The sequence below is a fragment of the Episyrphus balteatus genome, chromosome 1 (assembly GCF_945859705.1).
Source record: "Episyrphus balteatus chromosome 1, idEpiBalt1.1, whole genome shotgun sequence".
In the NCBI taxonomy this organism is placed as follows: domain Eukaryota; kingdom Metazoa; phylum Arthropoda; class Insecta; order Diptera; family Syrphidae; genus Episyrphus; species Episyrphus balteatus.
This window is the reverse complement of record NC_079134.1, coordinates 13,317,948-13,335,771: the sequence shown is the minus strand read 5'-3', so window position 1 is coordinate 13,335,771 and position 17,824 is coordinate 13,317,948. Positions and strand designations below refer to the sequence as shown.

The window sequence follows — 17,824 nt, the reverse complement described above, 5'->3', positions numbered from 1 at the left end:
TACTGCGATTGAAATATAAAAATTAAAGGCAGACCTGACAGATTGGTGCCCATTTTTGAAAGACAAATTTTGACAACGTTCGGAAGATATTACCTTATTATTGATTAATATTTAATATTCTTGTATTACAATTTAATACTTTTTATGTTAGTTTTTACTAAATTTGTATTACATTTTAATACAATTATATATTAAAATGTAATACAAAAATATTAAAATCTATTACAGTGGTATTAAAATTCAATACAAGATTAAAATTTAACCCACTGAGGTTATTTTCTAATAATTTTTGTATTACAAATAATAAACTTAATACTTAAATATTGAAATTTAATACAAAAAAGATTAAAAATAATTTTAATATTTTGGAAGTATTAAAATGTTATATTTTTTGTATTGCAAATTGCTTTAATACAAGAGCTGTACTCCAGAATTTTTAATCGTGTACATATGTGATGCACACGTCTACCTATATGACGACTAATGTATAGTAATATCCTTCAGTGTACCAAATTTCATGGCCTTTCGTAAGGAAATGACCGTGCAAATGATTTTGGACGCCATAAAGCACCAAAAGCAACACTGTGTACCTGTACAAGCCGGCAAACTAACTATATCAAGGGGCACCGTAGTGCCCAGACCATAGGTACACATAAATTACTTAAACAAATACTTTTTACTTGCTCAATAGGGCAAGTATTGGTTTCGTGTCAAAAAAATAATTCGAGGTTTTAATCAAAACTAACATTACGATGATGGAGAAGTCCGAAAAAGTAGTTTTCGTCATGACGTCCGTCGGTCTGTGCGTCGGTGCGTCGGTGCGTCGGTGCGTCGTCAAAAAAAGCTGTACATGAAGCTGCAGGCTAAACGGGTGGACAGATTTTCTTGAAATTTGGTACAGATGATTTTTTCTTAATTTCCAAGGTTGATTTTTTTTTGTTTTTTAATATCTCGCTTAGAACATATACCTCCCATACAAAATTTTCGAGTTATTGCAAATTTATCGAAAACGGCTCTAACGATTTTGATTAAATTTAACACACGTAATGCTGTACGTAGTTCTAACATAACTGCGTTTTTAGTTTTTCTCAAAAAATGCGGATAGTGAAAATATGACACTAACTTTTTTTTTAATCGCGGATGTCGGCTCTTCCCGTACATCGTTAATAAGTTGATTATAATTTTCTCGAAAACGGGTCTAACGATTTACTTAGACTAAATCTGACATACATAATGCTTTAAGTGATTTTATTATAGCTAATAGCGTAAGAAATACCATGCAAAAAATGTACATATTTTTGCATTTCTTATGAAAATAGTTAAAAAATCAAATTTGACTACCTAATTGAAAATATTTTTCTTAAAAAGCTTTGACATAAAAGCTACTTTTACCATAAGAGCAAGTACGTGCGGCTCCAGTCGTGCATTTTATTTTATCTTGGCCTTAAATTAAACTTCGTATTTACTGAACTGTAAAAAACGGCATTATTAAATATTTTCCAAAAGAAAATATATTTATAATGTGTTCCAAAACACACACACGCATTTTCCAACAAACAAAGTAAATCATATCGCAAACCTGCATCCAACCGAGGAGAAAACTATAGGATATCCCAAAGAAATATAAAAAGAAGTAAAGACATTTAACAAGGAAATAACAAATATGGTGCCAAAGGATGAAAATAATATTTATTAGACGCCAAGTTAGAAAAAAAAAGGGTAAAAAAAAACGAGCCCACAATATTTCTGAAACAGAAGATAAAACAACAAATTTTACATTTTACAATGAATTTCATTGTCCTCTGACTGCATTTAAATTAATTGCTACAGCTTTTCACTTCCTTTTGATTTTTTTTAAAGATTTATTTCCATCTCAATAGAATTCGAATTCGATTTAATAGAAAATCACGAATAATAAATAAACAAAAGTCACTGGCGCGAGTCGGTTCAATCTTTTTTTTCTTTTCTGTCTTTTGGATGTACCAGGAAGTGTGAACATAACAGTTAACGGGTTGTCCACTATACTTTCAGGACATACATATCTACAAAAAAAAAGTTTTCCCTTTTTTATAACAAACGAAAAAGGCAGAAAGCATACGAGGGCAGTCAAGAAAAATGTTCAAACGTAAAATTCTTTTCGCAATTTTTATTCTTCCCTTTAAGGATACTCCCAAATAGTTGTAGTTGGGGGTAAAATACAGAGTGTCCATGTAAATTGTGGACATTTATAGTATTTTTAGAGAAAGTGGGGGTAGAAAAAAAGAAGGAATTTGTGAATTTCCGAAACAGACTATCAATGTCACCAATAAAACAGACACAAAAAGGAAATCCTTTGGATTTGTTCGACTTTCGCGAGTTTGGGAATTTTTTAAAGAATTTCAACAATTTGTTATCCTTCTCGTTCTACTCTGGTATTTGGCAAGAAAACAAAACAAAATTTATTTTTGTTTCATGTAATCCTCAACTAAAGTCCTTGACGCGAAAAATGTTTTTCTTTGTTAATTACGACTGCTTTCTACTTTTTAATTGTTAATTGCCTAAATGGGTCATAAATTCCAAAGACAAGTCTATTTCATTTTGTGCAGAGTTTAAAATCGTTGCCAAAAAATTAATCTCAGTGTAATCCTTAATTGCTTGCATCTCTTTTAGAGTCGCGTGTTTCATTGTTTTTATTCTTTAAGCAAAAGGATATTTAATGATAAATTAATTGGAAGCCAAAGTGCATAGGCGGTCAAAGAAAATATAGTTTTTTTTTACGATTTCAAAAATTTATTGGAGAAAGTTTAAAACTTGGAAAAAAAAGCAAAAAATATCCTCCTTCATCTTTAGTAGAAAAATATGTAAATAAATCATAACATTAAGGAAGTCTTGATGGTGATGTTGGGTGGTATTGTGAGTGTCCTTTATGGCGCAAGACACTAGCAGTGGACAGTGGCGCTTATTTTTTTTGGAAAGTCATAATTTTGTGGCAGTTTTTTATGCTTCAGACGGGTAGTTCTTTATTATTTCTTTGTTAGATCCTTTTTGGTCCTTTGGTAAGGCGAAAAAAAATAAAACCGCAAAGTGAAAAAAAAAATCGGAAGTGTTATTGTTTTTTTTTTTATATTTTGGTAGGTATTTGTTTGTAGACAAAGTGAGAAGTGTCCTGACTGCTAGGTCGAATCGTAATTGCATTACATTATGCGATGACTTATAACAGAGATTTTCTTTTGCAAATCCATAAGTTTTGCGACATTTTACTTAGACTTTTGTGAAATTATTTATTACTGCGGTAATCGTTTGTGGCGGCTTTTATTTGGAGAGTTGATGAGGTAGATTATTGATTTTAGTGATATTATTGTCATTGTGATGCAAATTTTGAATGATTTTTGTTTTTCTTTGAACTTAAAATTTTTTTCACTTTGTGTATTCTAATTTTAGACAAAAACATACATTTTTTGAGAAAGTCTAAATAAGACTGAATGAGTTTACAGATATCCACCCGTCATTTCCCACAATTTAGATAAAGGTGGTTCTTATTTTGAAAAAATTGGAACTTGTATGCTCCCAGAGGCTAACATGATTATAAATAATTAAAAAAAAAAAATTCCCTTAGTTTAATTCTTATACCTACTTCCAAAAAAACGGAAGTTTCTTAAGCTAAAATAATTGGGTTATGCTCCTTAAAAAAAAAATAAAATTTCCGAGCTTAATATTTGTCCAAAAAATTTGAAACTTAGCACAAAAAAAAAAGAAAAAAAATTATGTTCCTAGAGCTATTCATTGCAATTATTCAGATTTTTAGTTTTTTTAATTTTGGAGTTTCAGCTAGATAATGTTTTTTTTTTATACTAAAGAAATTAAATGTAAAAGAAAATAAACATTTTAATATCATAAAATATTTATTACTTGAATATTTTTGATTTGTAATTATGATCCATTTTTTTTTTTTCATAAAAAAAAATTAAGTATGTATTATAATTTTATGACGAAATTGACGAAGCTAAAATGCACTGACTAAAGGCCCAAAACACCGTTTTTTTTTTCTTCCTAAATTCTTATTTTGGGTCTAGGGGGTATACTTATTGATAAAAAAAAAACAATATTACCAAACTTAGTTTTGTTCAATAAACCTTACAAAACGTGCTAGGTCCCGAGAAAAGAATTTTCAAATTTTGTTTTTTTTTACTTTTTGTTAACCAGAGTAGGTAAGATACAAAAAATTGTTAGATATAAAATTATCCAATGGGTGTCAGAATCTTTTATTTTATTTTTTTTATAGGTAACATAAAAACTTTTTAAAAACTCTAAATTCTGATTTTTGGTGAATTATTTCTCGAATCCGACGGTTTTTAATACCAATTTTGTTTCTATCACTTTTTGTAAAGATAAGATAAGCTTATTGATTACACAGGTCAACACGAAATCTGTGCTTGGATTGTGACTATGAAATTATGCTCGATATATTGATTCTTATCTGGAAAACATTTTTTTTTTAAATTTGCTTTTGAAGTCAGCAGAGCAATTTCCAGTGTTCAAGTAAATCGGTCTTTTACAAAAATTGTCGTGCGTAATTTTGGTAAAAACTCGAGAACGTCTTAACCGATTTGGCTGATTTTAATTTTGTTTTCTTCATTTTAATACAGTTTTCATATTCATATTCAGAAAAAATAATTAAAACAGGAAATTTAAGAAGAATAAAGAAAAATTAAATCGAAATTTTCGTTTTGTTCGAATTTTTGTCCGATGGGAGCTTGAGGCATTATATGATACTTTCTATTTTCAATATTTATGGTAAAAGTACTTCATTCCGAGGGTATTTTTACTATAAAAAAATGACTGCTTACAAAAATAACTGTATCCAAACAGTAGCCAGACTAGTTTTTATTGAAATTTCTTTATTTATTGAAAATTAAATCAATTTGTTTGCTTATTTTTATTATTTTGTGTCTAAAAAGTAATGGATCAAACGAAATTTGCTGGAAGGCCAACTTTATATCTCTCAGAAATTGTTAGCTTGTTCATCTCAAATCCTTACGGTTTTCGATTAAATATGCAGTTCTTGTGAAATTTCGAAAAATAACTACTTTGCAACAGTATTTTGCTTTCTCTGCCCATAATTGATTTTTGTTTTTTACGATTCTTTGACTTAAACATTGCCAAACAATAAGAAACAATTAATTAATAAAAATATTTTTTATTTCATAAGCCATTTTTCTGCAAATTAATTAACAGTTCCAAGTATCGTATGAACTCAATTTCTTACTTTTATTTCAGAACAACAAGACGAAACAAATTTTTATTGTGTGACTCTGGTTTGTTATTTTTAAAACTTGTCCAGGCATTGCAGTTTTCAAAAAAGTATAAAAGTTTCCAAAGTTGAAGTTAGATCAAAAAATATTACAGTCTGACCTAAACAATACAGGGTTTTTCGGAGCAAAAAACCCTTGTATTCATCATAACTTTTTTCTTATAACTTAAGCAGAATAAAGTGCTTTAGCAAAAATGTAGAGCTTTAAATTATCTACATTTTATACCTCAACAGTTTTTTTTGTACAATGCACGGTTCTTGCACTATAGCTCATAAGACTGGAGTTAGGCTTACTGGGTACGAAAATTGTATTTTTGCTCCCAACACTACAAAAGCAAATCTTAGGAGGGGAAAGGGTGATTATCTATTGTTTTGGTTTACCATCAACCCAAAAAGTGGAAATTAAACCCAAGCACAAAAAATATTTTTATTTTTGTCGACCTGTGTTATTTTTGAATTTAACCTTGTTTACTCGAATTTCAAATTTCAAAAAATCCTGAAATCATGTGTAAACTGTTTCTATCTTTTTAGACACTATCTTTAGAAAAATAAAACTCTTACTTGGGATAACGATAAGGGTAGGTCGTCTTATGGTGGGATCTTGACTATAAGAACATAAATTAGAACGTTTTTAGCAGTGAAAATTATAAAAAAGTACAAGTAACCAATTAACAAATTAAGATTTTTGAAATTATGAACTAGTGAATTTAAAAGCCTTCAAAAATTTGAATAACATTTTGATAGAAATAGGTTATAGTTCTAATCTAAGTTTATTTTCTAAGAAAAATGTAAAATAAAAAAACAATTGCTTTTTCAAGGAACAAATCTTTTTGTGCAACTGGTATGATGTTCGGTGATAGAACGCTATATTATCTAATGTTTACGAACTATTTCGGTTCAACCATCAAGCAGAAATATTTTTTACTTAGTCAACTTTTATTATTAAAATAAATCATCCAACGAAATACTTTTTGACTGGACAGAAGGTTAACCGTCTAGAACCTTAGAGCTGAAATAAAACTAACTTTAATTTTGACAAAATATTTCTTCAGACATTTAAAAATTTCCGGGTTTTCAATCATTCAGCAATTTTGCTTTCCATTGTGCTGCCATAAATTGCAAATTCACTTACAAATCACATCACACTTATTTCTCATTCGTTGCCAAAAAAAATAATACCTATCTCAACTTTTCAACACGCACACATTTCGAGGTGAAAATTTATAAATTTTCTCACGGTTCACTTTCAAAAAGTAATAAAAATCCAAAACACCTGGCTGTTTCCGTTTTGATTGGGTTGAATAAAACAAAAAAAATCCTTCTATACGTCACAATCATATACGCTCCAACTCTGAGAGTATTCCCCTTCATGATTCCTTTCAACAACAACCTGCCTCTACAGAGATTTACGCTTTTTTGGCCCGATTGCAAAAAAAAACATACTACTCCTTCCCTCCACTCAAGACTATGACGTGAAGTGATTTGTTTACACGAGAAGATTTTTCTGGCAAGAACTCATTACCATGCTGCCAAACTTTTTCACACGCATACACTTAAAATGCTTGAAGATTTTTTTGGAACTTGGTCAGGAATCTATTTCCCATTCTCCCCCACCCCTCATTTACCCCCACAAAAATGATTGCTCGTCAAAAGAAGATTAAAGATTTTTTGTGTTCTTTTAATTCCAATTGCCGCCACATCCGGTTTTGAGGACATTGCTATTTTGCTATTAGTGAAGTCATCATCACTTTGGTGCCATCAAGATGCGTCCTACTTGGCAGGAATAACAAAAACACCGACGACTACCATGATGATGGCTGAAGTCGATGTCGATGACATAGTGCGTGTGCCAGGAGATTCTTTCAGTTCTCATGACAGAATGTAAACATTTTGGAGAAAAAAAAAAACTTTTCGTTTGTTTATAGCGGTTTCCTTACGCAGCAGCAACGCACTCGGTTTTTAGTTTGTGAGGAGACTGCACGAATTTATCACCACCTCTGGAGTGTTGCCAACAAGTGTGTTTTATCTTTTGTATTCATGCGAGAGTTCTAAACTCAATTAAAAATAGGGGGCGTGACTCGAAGATATATTTTCCTACGTGATTTTAAATTTTCTTTGAAACGAAAGGTAGGTAACGTACGATGCAAACAAATTTTTTTTGGAACAGGTTTGAGGTTTATTAAGTATTGAGGAAGGTCGAGAATTAGAATTGGATACGTTCCAGCTTGAGAATTATGAGCAGATATACTCTTATTGAGTATGCATTTAGTTCAGGCACTTGAAGGCCTACAATGCATGGTTTGGTTATGTAATTTTAACCTATGTCGTCGCAGATGGCCATAAAGCATATAAACGAGGACTCTATTAACGTGTAATTAATTGCGGTGCAATAAATCCCATAACATCTGGTAGCTATTAGGTACATCGAAATATTTTGGCGTTCAGAGAACATTATGGCAATTAAAATTGATAAATAGGACACGTAATCGAAGATGTACTCTTTTCTTCAGTTGTGCATTTTGTTGGACAAGGACATGAATAAATTCTAGAAAATTTGACAATTTGTTGCTAAGAAATTCGTAAGTAAAATGTTAAATGAAAATGATTTCAAAGACATATTAAACAATGTTTTTGAAAGGGTCTAAACTTAACAGACCCGACCCACTGGCATCATAAAAATATACACTTTTCTTTATTTCATTACGATCAGTGTAATAAAATAAACTATACGGGCCAAAAATATATTTAAAAAAAGTTTTTTTCCGTTGTCATCGAAAAACGATTAATTTAAGAAAAGATAGAGTAATTTTCCTCAAAACGTAATTTAAAAAAAAAAAAAAAACTTTTTTGTTTAAAAAATTTATGTTTGAAACGTATTTTTTGAAATTTTTTGTATATTTTCTCCTATCGAGAAGTGAAGTGAACAGAGAAAGATGGTTCTTATCTTCGTTGGTTTCTGACATACGTTCCTGGCTATCGTCTTTTATGACAATGAACAAAATCCATATGATTTTCATCATTCAGCTACTCATTTAAAGAAAACACCATCAAACAGTACAGTACACAGACGGTGGAGAACAGCGGAAGGTACAGGTATTTTTGGGCCTAGTACCAAACTGTTCGTACCGATGCACACAGGAGTATTCGACCTCAAAATCCGCTCGAAAATATTTTTAATGTTTTTCTTATTGGCCTAAAACACTGAAAAAAATGTTCGGGTTAATTAAAAAAAAAAAAATTAAGTAAGTTTCTTTTTTTCAATTTTATTTCATTCATAGTTATTCATAGAAATATTTGAGACAGTATTCTAGATGCATTTACTCACTTTAACTTTATTATATATTTCGTTTATAACCTTTAAAAATTATTATTAAGAAATTTTTTTAAAAAATATATGTTTAGATTTTATTGACAAAATTATTTAATAATTTGTAATTTTATTTTTGCTATACAATCTGAAGATTGGAATTGTTATTCCCGAAAACGTTAATTGTTGAAAATAAAATATTGTATGAGTAAAAGAAGTGTACCTTTCTATCTTTAATATTGAAACTCATACAGTTCCTGAACGTATTTTGTACGTATTATTAATTTGAAATTTTTAAATATTGTTAATATTTCAGGTTAAAGAAAACAAAAATTTGAAAATAAGTAGTTTTGTTAAGCAACAAAAGGCAATTTGACTAAAAATACCTCAAGACTAAAAAAAACCATTAAAAAAAAAAGGTGGAAACATGTGGAAATTTTTTTTATGTGCATGAGATGACAAAGATGTACAGTAAAATATATAAGAAAAATTTTTACACGATCATACCCGAGACTATAACAAAAACAATTTTTTTATCATGTTAATTTTTTTTTTTTTAAGTTGTTTGGTTTTGTTTAGGTTGTTTTTTTCTTGAAGGAATTTACATGACTTTATACAATTTTTGTTTAATTAAAGCCTGAACTACATCAAAACACAAAGTCAAAAAAGTACAAAAAAGTAAACACGATGTTTTTTCTTCTTCCCCCTAGTAGCTTGTTTGTCTATCGCTCTTTCATTTTAAAAAAGTATTCGATTCAAAAAGTTTGAACAAGAACAAGCTTTCAATTTTCACAAAGTTTTAAAAACAAATACACTCAAACAATATTTTATATAATTTCCGTAAGGTAGCTCTTCGATCACATAGTTCCTGTCATTTTGCGAAAAAAAGCTCTTTTGACAAACAATTGAAATTTCAAATACAGTCGATTCCTAAAAAGTTGTACTTAGTTTAGGTCAAATTTTCCTCTAATCAAATTTTTTTACCGTTTTTAATAAAACCGCCTGCAGCAAAAAGATTAAATAGATTCCTCTTAGTCGAATTTTCCTCTAACTCAAACCAATTTTCGTGTCCTGTGACAATTCGACTTAGATGGAGTTGACTGTAATTTGTTTACTTTTTCAATTTTTTATTTATTTATTTATTTGAAATTTCAAAACTTCAAAAACAGAAGAGCTTTTTTATGTCGTTTTCGATTGGAATCACTCAAGGATTCACTCATTCTGAAATCCAATAAAACAGTTTGAATCACTTCCACTCAATTCTGTTTTTTTGTGTTTGTGTTAGTTATGTCGTTTTCGATTGGTTTCACTCAAGAATTGACTCATTCTGAAATCGAATGGAACAGGTCAAATCGCTTCCACTCAATTCTATTTTTTTATTTGTCTGAAATTTCAATTGTCAAATATTTGTATAATTTTTTTTCCTTGCAAACCAAAGTTATGGTGTTATAGTTGGAAAATTATGAATTATTATTCTTAAAAAAATGGTAATTTATTCATTAATGTATCCATTTTTGATTTTTAATGAATTTAAATTTCAGAAAACAATAATATGTTGAATGAAAAACAAAAAACACTGATTGAGTGTTTTTATTTTGACATTTGAGTGAATTCTGATTTGAATTCTGTTTTGAAATCAAGAAGAGAGTTTTCATTCTGAGAAGCGTTCTGCCTGTCAAACTCGGGCGAATAAAACACTTTCAGAAGGATTCAGAATGATTCCGGACGCTTCCGGAGAGCCAATCGAAAACGCCATTAGTTAATTTTTTTCCAATAGATGTCAGGTAAATATACATGTGATTTTTATATTTTGAGCTTTGTTTACTTTTTTGACTTTGTGTTTTGATGTACCTATAGTAGTTTAGGCTTAAAAAAGAAAAACATGAAAATCTTTTAAAAACAAATTTAAATAAACGTAATATAGTTATAAAAAAAATTTAGTGTTAAAAAAGGTAAAAATGTTTCCTTTGAAACTGAATGATACAAAATTAAGTTATTTTCTAATTTCTAATTTTTATTTTTTTGATTAAAAAAGTTTCAAAAAATATTTTTTGGTTTTTGAATGTTTGGGACTAAAAATGCCAAAAAGCATTTTTGAAAAATTTTTTTTTTTTTCACGCCGAGAAAAAATCGTTGCTGCCGGTAGCTCTTGCTTTTACTGCTGACTTACTTGCAAACCACCAGTACTATTAAGTACAGTACTATTTAATCAAGAAACCTTAATAAAAACAATAAATTGTTACCCACCAAGGATATAACATATTTATTTTTTTAATTTATTTAAATTAGTTCTAACTTAAAAAAACGGTACTTATTTATAACAACCATAACAAAATTAATTTTTTCTTATTTTTTACTTTTCTTTTTAAATAAATTCATTGTTTTTTTTTTTTTTTTTTGAAGTAGTACAGTCAAATTAGGTGAAAAAAGGGGTAAACCTCGGAATTAATGCTAGTAATTTTTTTTTTGCTTAATATATTCGTTTTGGCATTAAAAAATACCATGAAATCATGTATCATATCCTTATTTCTAAAATCTAAATTTCGCGGGTTGACCTAGAAAATCGCGACTTGCATGATTGAGATTTTTCTCGACTTTTAAGGTAAGTTATAGAATGCCAAAACGAAGATATTGAACAAAATATTATATAAGCATTCATTCCGAAGTTAAACCCTTATTTAACTGGGCTAAAGAACGTATTCCTTGTTTTTAATTTACTTAAATTTATTTTAAAATTTAAAAAGTGAAAGTTTTTAACCCATTTGTGCATTTTGCTGTCGTCTACTTACGATGTAAGCAAAGAAGTCAAAAACTTTTAAGAAATCGAAATTTGTAGGAAAAAAAACAATAAGTTGTGTTTTTATTTGTGAATAATAATTTTGGAACAACAATTTGTGGGGACAAGACGGTTTTTGTACTATGTTGTATTGAAAAAAAATTAAATTGACAGGACTTGTTATATAAAATAATTGGCTTCTGGTAAGATTGATTATGTCTATAAGTATGAGCAAGTTTGGTTGAAATTCCGAAAAGTTATAGTCGATTTTGTGATTTTTCATCAAATCGTCATGTTTTGTGTGAAAAGAAATTTGTACTTTTTTAAATGAATTATTAAAAAGTTTTAACTTTTTCTTTTTTTGTAATAAAAGTTGGGAACCGATGAAAATATAACATACGTTTGTGATTATTGCAAAAAGATTCCATATTAAAAAATAGAAACGGTTTCATTGTCAACAGAAGTTGATAGGGCGGTCTTTCCCCCATGTGGGGGCAAGACAGTTTTTTGTTTTCAAAACGTATTATCTTTTGTTCAGTATTTTTTTATTTTTTTTTTAATGATGAGATTTCCTACAAAAAACATTAAAAATAATGAGTAAACACTTTATTTTAATTAAAAGATGTTTTTTATTGGTTTTTATGACGGTTAAAAACTAAAGGGGCGGTCTTGCCCCAAATAAAAACTGGTCGTCTTTTTTTTTTCAAAACCCTACAATTGCAGATTTTAAAACAATAAGGAAAACCCAATTGTTTTAATAAGGTTTCCTTCTTGGATGAAAACCATAGAGAAATCTTATTGTTTTTGTTCTATTTTATGTGGTCTATTTTTCTCCGTGTACCTAGTAATAAAAACGCAGCTCTAAATATTTTGTTGTTTTGTTTTTCTATAGCAAAAGTTTCTCACTATTCAAGTACTGCTGTAATTTTCTGTAATTTTTCTCACTAATAAATTTATAACTAAATTTAATATTTAATAATAATAATTAAAGTGAATTGTGTAATTGAAAAATTACTTAAATTTACTCACCACGAGATTTCAGATTCGATGAAGTTTCAAAAACTTTTCCACTACTTTTGCTTCGATTCATCAGCATTATAACTCAAAGTTTTTTTGTTTATATAAATGTTTTTTTTTTTTTTTTTTTATTTAATCCTTTTACGAATAAAATATTTATGTTTTGTTTTTAATTCTAGCAGCAACTTTTACACTTAACTTATTGTTTTTTTTTAATTATTATTATTAACTTTATTTTTATAATTTTATTTAATATTCCTTAAATATAACGATTATTCACTACTATTTACTGTTGTTTTTTTTTTTCTTGTTCTATTTTTATTCAAAGAGTGTTGTTATTCGCGCACACACGAAACCAAATAATAAAATACACTAAACCCATTTGTATAATGAAGGCAAGGTGCAAAGATGTTGAATGATGATGTTGTTTTTAGTCCTTGCCCACAGGACTATTCGATTTCGAACTACGTTTCTTTTTGAATAAAGAAGATATGCGGACACATGTTGACGGTTAAGAGAGTGTTGTTCTTCATCCACTGTGATGAAACAATGGACGCATTTCTTGGATACACCGACAAACGTGTCGTCCACTTCAATAATAATAATAATAATTGGCCTGGGTTCCTTCTTGGTGATGCGATGGTGACATTGTCGTCCCAGGAAAAAAACAAGATTTTTTTTTGTTGATAATTCGACATGGTCTTCTTTTTTTTTGGGTATTAGCCAGTTGGCCAACAATTGACGACGACGAACGCAACAAACGTATTTTCGTTCCACGCTCTGGTATATTCTTTGATAGGATAACAATGACGATGCTAAAAAGTGTCACTGTGGACAGATGATGACGATGATATAGAATTTGGGATTCCCTTTGGTATATCGTTGACACTTTAGCTGCGGATGGTAAGAGCTAGGTTTGTTTATGATCGAGACGGACGTTTTTTTTTTGTATTTAAATGCCAATAGTAAAACAATTGAAATTCCAAATTCCTTCGCCATCAACCTGTTGTTTTAGCCGGAAGCGGATCTATGAAGCCAAGAAGTGAAGATTAAAAAAAAAAACACACACAACTTGAATTGGCTCTGAATGAGGTGAAATGTTGGCCATCAACATCTTGGATTTGGCCAGCAGCATCTTGAAGAATCATTATCGTTGTCATCATGTGGTGGACCAATGAGAGCATCAACGAAAGAAGCCTCCTTCTTGTTCTTCAGTTTGTTGGCCGAAGGTATTGGCTGGTGGTAGTAGTGATGGAAGGAGACATTCTTGGACTTGGCCATCATCAGAAGTATATATCGTTTCGTTTCTGCTGGTAGCTGGTACTACTGCTGCTGATGGTGATGATGATGAGTTTCTGAATCAGTGGCCAAGTTACGAGACACCGTCCAAAAAATATTTTATATATTTATTTTTTTTTTTTTTGAACGACGACACTATTTGCCCGAGAATTTCTGTCGGATGGTTTGTTGGCTGGCCCGATCCGTTTAAGAATTTTTGATGTTCTTTTTTTTTTGAGTATATTTTTTTTTTTGGTCGGGCGTAATTTTTCTTGGATGCGTCTCAATCGTGCCCGAAGGCACGATTGGTGGCACCGCACGTTGCCTGCCTGTGCCAGAAGCGGCACAACACTGCACTGGCAAACAATTCGCAAACAACTGGCTCCACTCCAAAATTCGACATGAATCGGTCGCCTTGGTCTCGTCGACGACTACGACGACGACGATGTTCCATTTGGTGGCAGAAGCAGTAGCAGTGGTAGAACTTTTTCGGGGGATGTCGTCGCTGTTGAACAGTTTTGTCGTCTTGGTCGGGAATCACCATCACCATATCATAGAGTACACAGAGAGACACAACAACATGGTTGATGTGTTTCTGTATGTGGCTTAGTCTATGGCCAAAAGTCTATTTGTATATGTTGGCCCCAAAATAGCACTCATGCTGTTGAAATTGTGGCTGTGTTGGGGAATTTTTTTTTTTTTTTCATATATCTTGAAGTGGTGGTAGTGGGAATTTTGAGTTGTATGTGCATTATAGTCATTTTGCTGGTGGACAGTATATTTGTTGGGGAGAGGGAAGCGAGTTGGAGCAAGGCGATGCATGTGAGTATTCTCGTAAAATTGTTTTTTTTTTTTGTATTTTTTTAAATTTATTTTGAATTTTCCCTTTTTCAATGTTATTATTATTGTTTTCCTCGAAAATACTTTTTCGTGCTCCCGCTGCTGCTATTGTATCGAGTGTGTAGGAGTAAAAATGAGGTTCAATTTGAATTTGCTTCGTTTATAAGGTATAGTTTATGAGGGTACACGGTAAGAAGGATGGCAAGTTTGATGCCGAAAGTGTTTTTAGATTGTTTTTTTTTCTTTTTTCAACTTTTTTTTTTTTTATTTTTGAGTGAATTGATGACAGACATTTTCAAATGTTCAACATGTAGTCGGAAATGTCACATAATTTTAAAATTGTCTGATTGGAGAGTTGTTTTTTTTTTCTAAAAATACATTTTTGAAAATTTTAATTGGTTCTTCGTTGAGTTTACTTTGTATTATTATCTATTTTAAGATGTTCTATTTTACAGTTTTTTTTTTTGTTTAAAGTTCTATGTATTTCAAAATTGTGTTTAAAAAAAAATTAAGTTAAAAAATAAAAAAAAATAGAAAGTAAAGAAACAAAGAAATTTAGTGCTTTATATAAAAATTTATTTTGCTTGCAATGTTTTAAGACAACAATTCACACTGAGAAAAATTTAATTTCAATTTCTTGTAAATTTTTTAGTCTACTATCTACTTATTTTACTTAATAATTCATATTAATAGTAAAACATACAATGCAACTTACAGAAAATATTTTTATTTCGGTTGTTAGCCCAGTTAATGAGTGAGTTAATTTTTTGGTCCGACTTTGATAGTTCTTTTTTAGGAATGTTTCTTTTATATTGATTGCATTGTGTAAAACTGTCAAAATATGTACATAGTTCCTAATTATTTAAGAAAAAAACACAAGTAGCAAATACATTTTATTTGTATAATTTTTATATGGCACATCTTAGTTCATTCTTTATTTGGCCTTAAATTAGTATCGAATTTTAAGCTGATTCGTTAAATCTTTGTTCATTCTTAATAATCAATTAAGATCTTAATTCCTTCTATGGATCTACCAACTTGCACGTCTTATTAACTTAATATAAAATTAAATCCTAATTTAGGAAGAATATTAAAAACTTTTTAGAAGTTTTAACTCCTTTTATTTATAACCCTTTTATAAAACTTAAAACACTATTCAATGTGGTAATTCTCGTGATAAGTTCATGCTCTTGCATGTATTATTTTAATAAACAAATATGCATAAATGTATAGACTTATCAAGGACAAAAAATGAAGACATTCTAAAATCATCAATAGTTTTTATTTTTTGATAATTAAATTGTTATTATTTTAACATTTATTTTTATTTCGTCATATTACAAGTAGGTAGGCAATGTTATTTTTTAATCTTAAAAAATAATTAATTTTTCCTCAGAGTTTTGTCCCAAGATTTTCAAAAATAATTGTTTTTTTAGGTAATTGATTTTTTTTTTATTATTATAACCAATTGATTTTTTCTTAAAATGTTAAAAAAAATTTATTTTTGAAAAAAGCGTTAAATGATTTTTAATTTTTTTTTTTAAGCTTTCAAAGTCTTACTCCTAGATTTTAAAACCTGTTTCCATCTAAATTTTAAATAAATGTAGTACATGCGATTTTTTTTTTCGAAAACAGCATTTTGTGTAATATGATTTTTTCGAGCAAAACCAAAAATGCAGTTTTATTGCAATTGCTTTGAGAATTGCATATTGCGGGAGATACTACTAAAATAAAAAAAAAAACACAATACAAAATAAATTTCAAAAATTCTTTAAAAGTGATCTTTACCAAATTTCATAGGATTTCTGTCAAAGGTTCCTAGGGTTCTGGCAACTTGAATAAGATTTTCTTTTGTTTACTTTGAAAAATGTTTTTGAATAGGTAATTATAAATTAAAATATTCTTCAATAAATTTTTAGTTAAAATGATCAAATATTCGCAACTACTTTTCTCATAAGAGCAGACAAAATGCAGGCTGCCTCGGAAATCCTGGTCGCACCTTATACGGATATAGTTCCTGCATCCTAAGAAAATAAAAATGTATGTTATTCTTAAGTATTGTGACCATTAACTACAATGTAGGGTAGAGGTTTTTTTTCGACCACTGCACATAGGATTATTTGACCCAAAAATTATTTGTAGGTATTTGCAAATGAAAAGGTTATTAAAAAGTGTAATTAATAAATACAAAAAATATTTACCATATTTTACAATTTTTTCAATTTGTATTAACCAATAAGATATTTCGATATAAAAAAAGTTACACATACGCCATAGTGACCCGCAGTTAAGACGCAAACAAAATAGTTAAAACAAATTTATAGATGACTACACAGTTACACCAGTTGTTGACTATTACATAAATGTCAACATTTTGCATGGAATGCTAAGATTTCGAAGCCATTAAATATTGCAAAATGTCGGATTTAGCGGAACTCCTTATTTTCTTAACTGATAAGGGAGAATACTGCAAAAATTATGTAGTACTAAGTTTTTAGGTACCAAGGGCTACTATATTAATTTTTTGTTAATTTTGTTTCCCAGCTTTCGTGAAAAAAACACTTTGAACTCTCACCTTAAATGATCAAAACTAAAAAATAAACTAATAACAATTATTGAAAAATATGCTAAAATAAAGTTAATACCTCTATATTTAAAGGAAAAAAAATCTTCAAAATAAAAACAAAAACACAGGAAATCCACTGTATAAAAATACCTTTCAACAAGTCGCACAAAAAAAACGATCCAGCAAGCACCACCTCTTTTCGCTTAGAATAAAAGAAACGGATCGACATGTTGTGCTAAATTTGGTTGTCAAATTTATGATATAACGGTTAAACTATCATGTTACGCTCAATCTTTTATTTTAGACTTTTGATCAGTGTTTTAGTATAAAATATCTCTATGTGCAGGTGGACTGGCAAAATTTTGGTGAGCCGAAAAAAAAAAGTTTTCATTTTTTAACGAAATATTTCATGCGAAACCATTATTTTAAAAACCCTTTTGTTTTTGTAATGACTTTGTCCTTAGTATGCGATTGTGTACCTATAACTTGTTAGCCAAGTTACACGCATTTCGAAACCTTTAACATTGGTAAGCTATCTTTTTATCAATTCAAATGCCTAATGTTTGTAGTTTGTCATAACATAAGCTTTGATTTCGGGCTTTGAACAAATTTAGAACCAAAAGCACCTGAAGAGTAATTAGCATGGTTTCAGCATTGTACAAATTGGTCGCAACGGGCCTGTACCACGAAATACCAAGACTTGTTAATTTAAATGTTTTTAAGGAGTGATTCAAATTTTTTTGAAGTTAT

At 29.5% G+C, this 17,824-nt stretch overlaps 1 long non-coding RNA gene across 1 annotated transcript in view; it reads right to left on the bottom strand.

The window, feature by feature from the left end:
• LOC129905626 (uncharacterized) overlaps window positions 1–14,278 on the bottom strand; it is a 28,427-nt gene extending 14,149 nt beyond the window's left edge. Inside the window, exon 1 of the long non-coding RNA XR_008770626.1 lies at window positions 12,403–14,278. This is a non-coding gene — a long non-coding RNA (uncharacterized LOC129905626). The remainder of the gene's footprint in view (window positions 1–12,402) is intronic.
• Window positions 14,279–17,824: the final 3,546 nt, after the last annotated feature.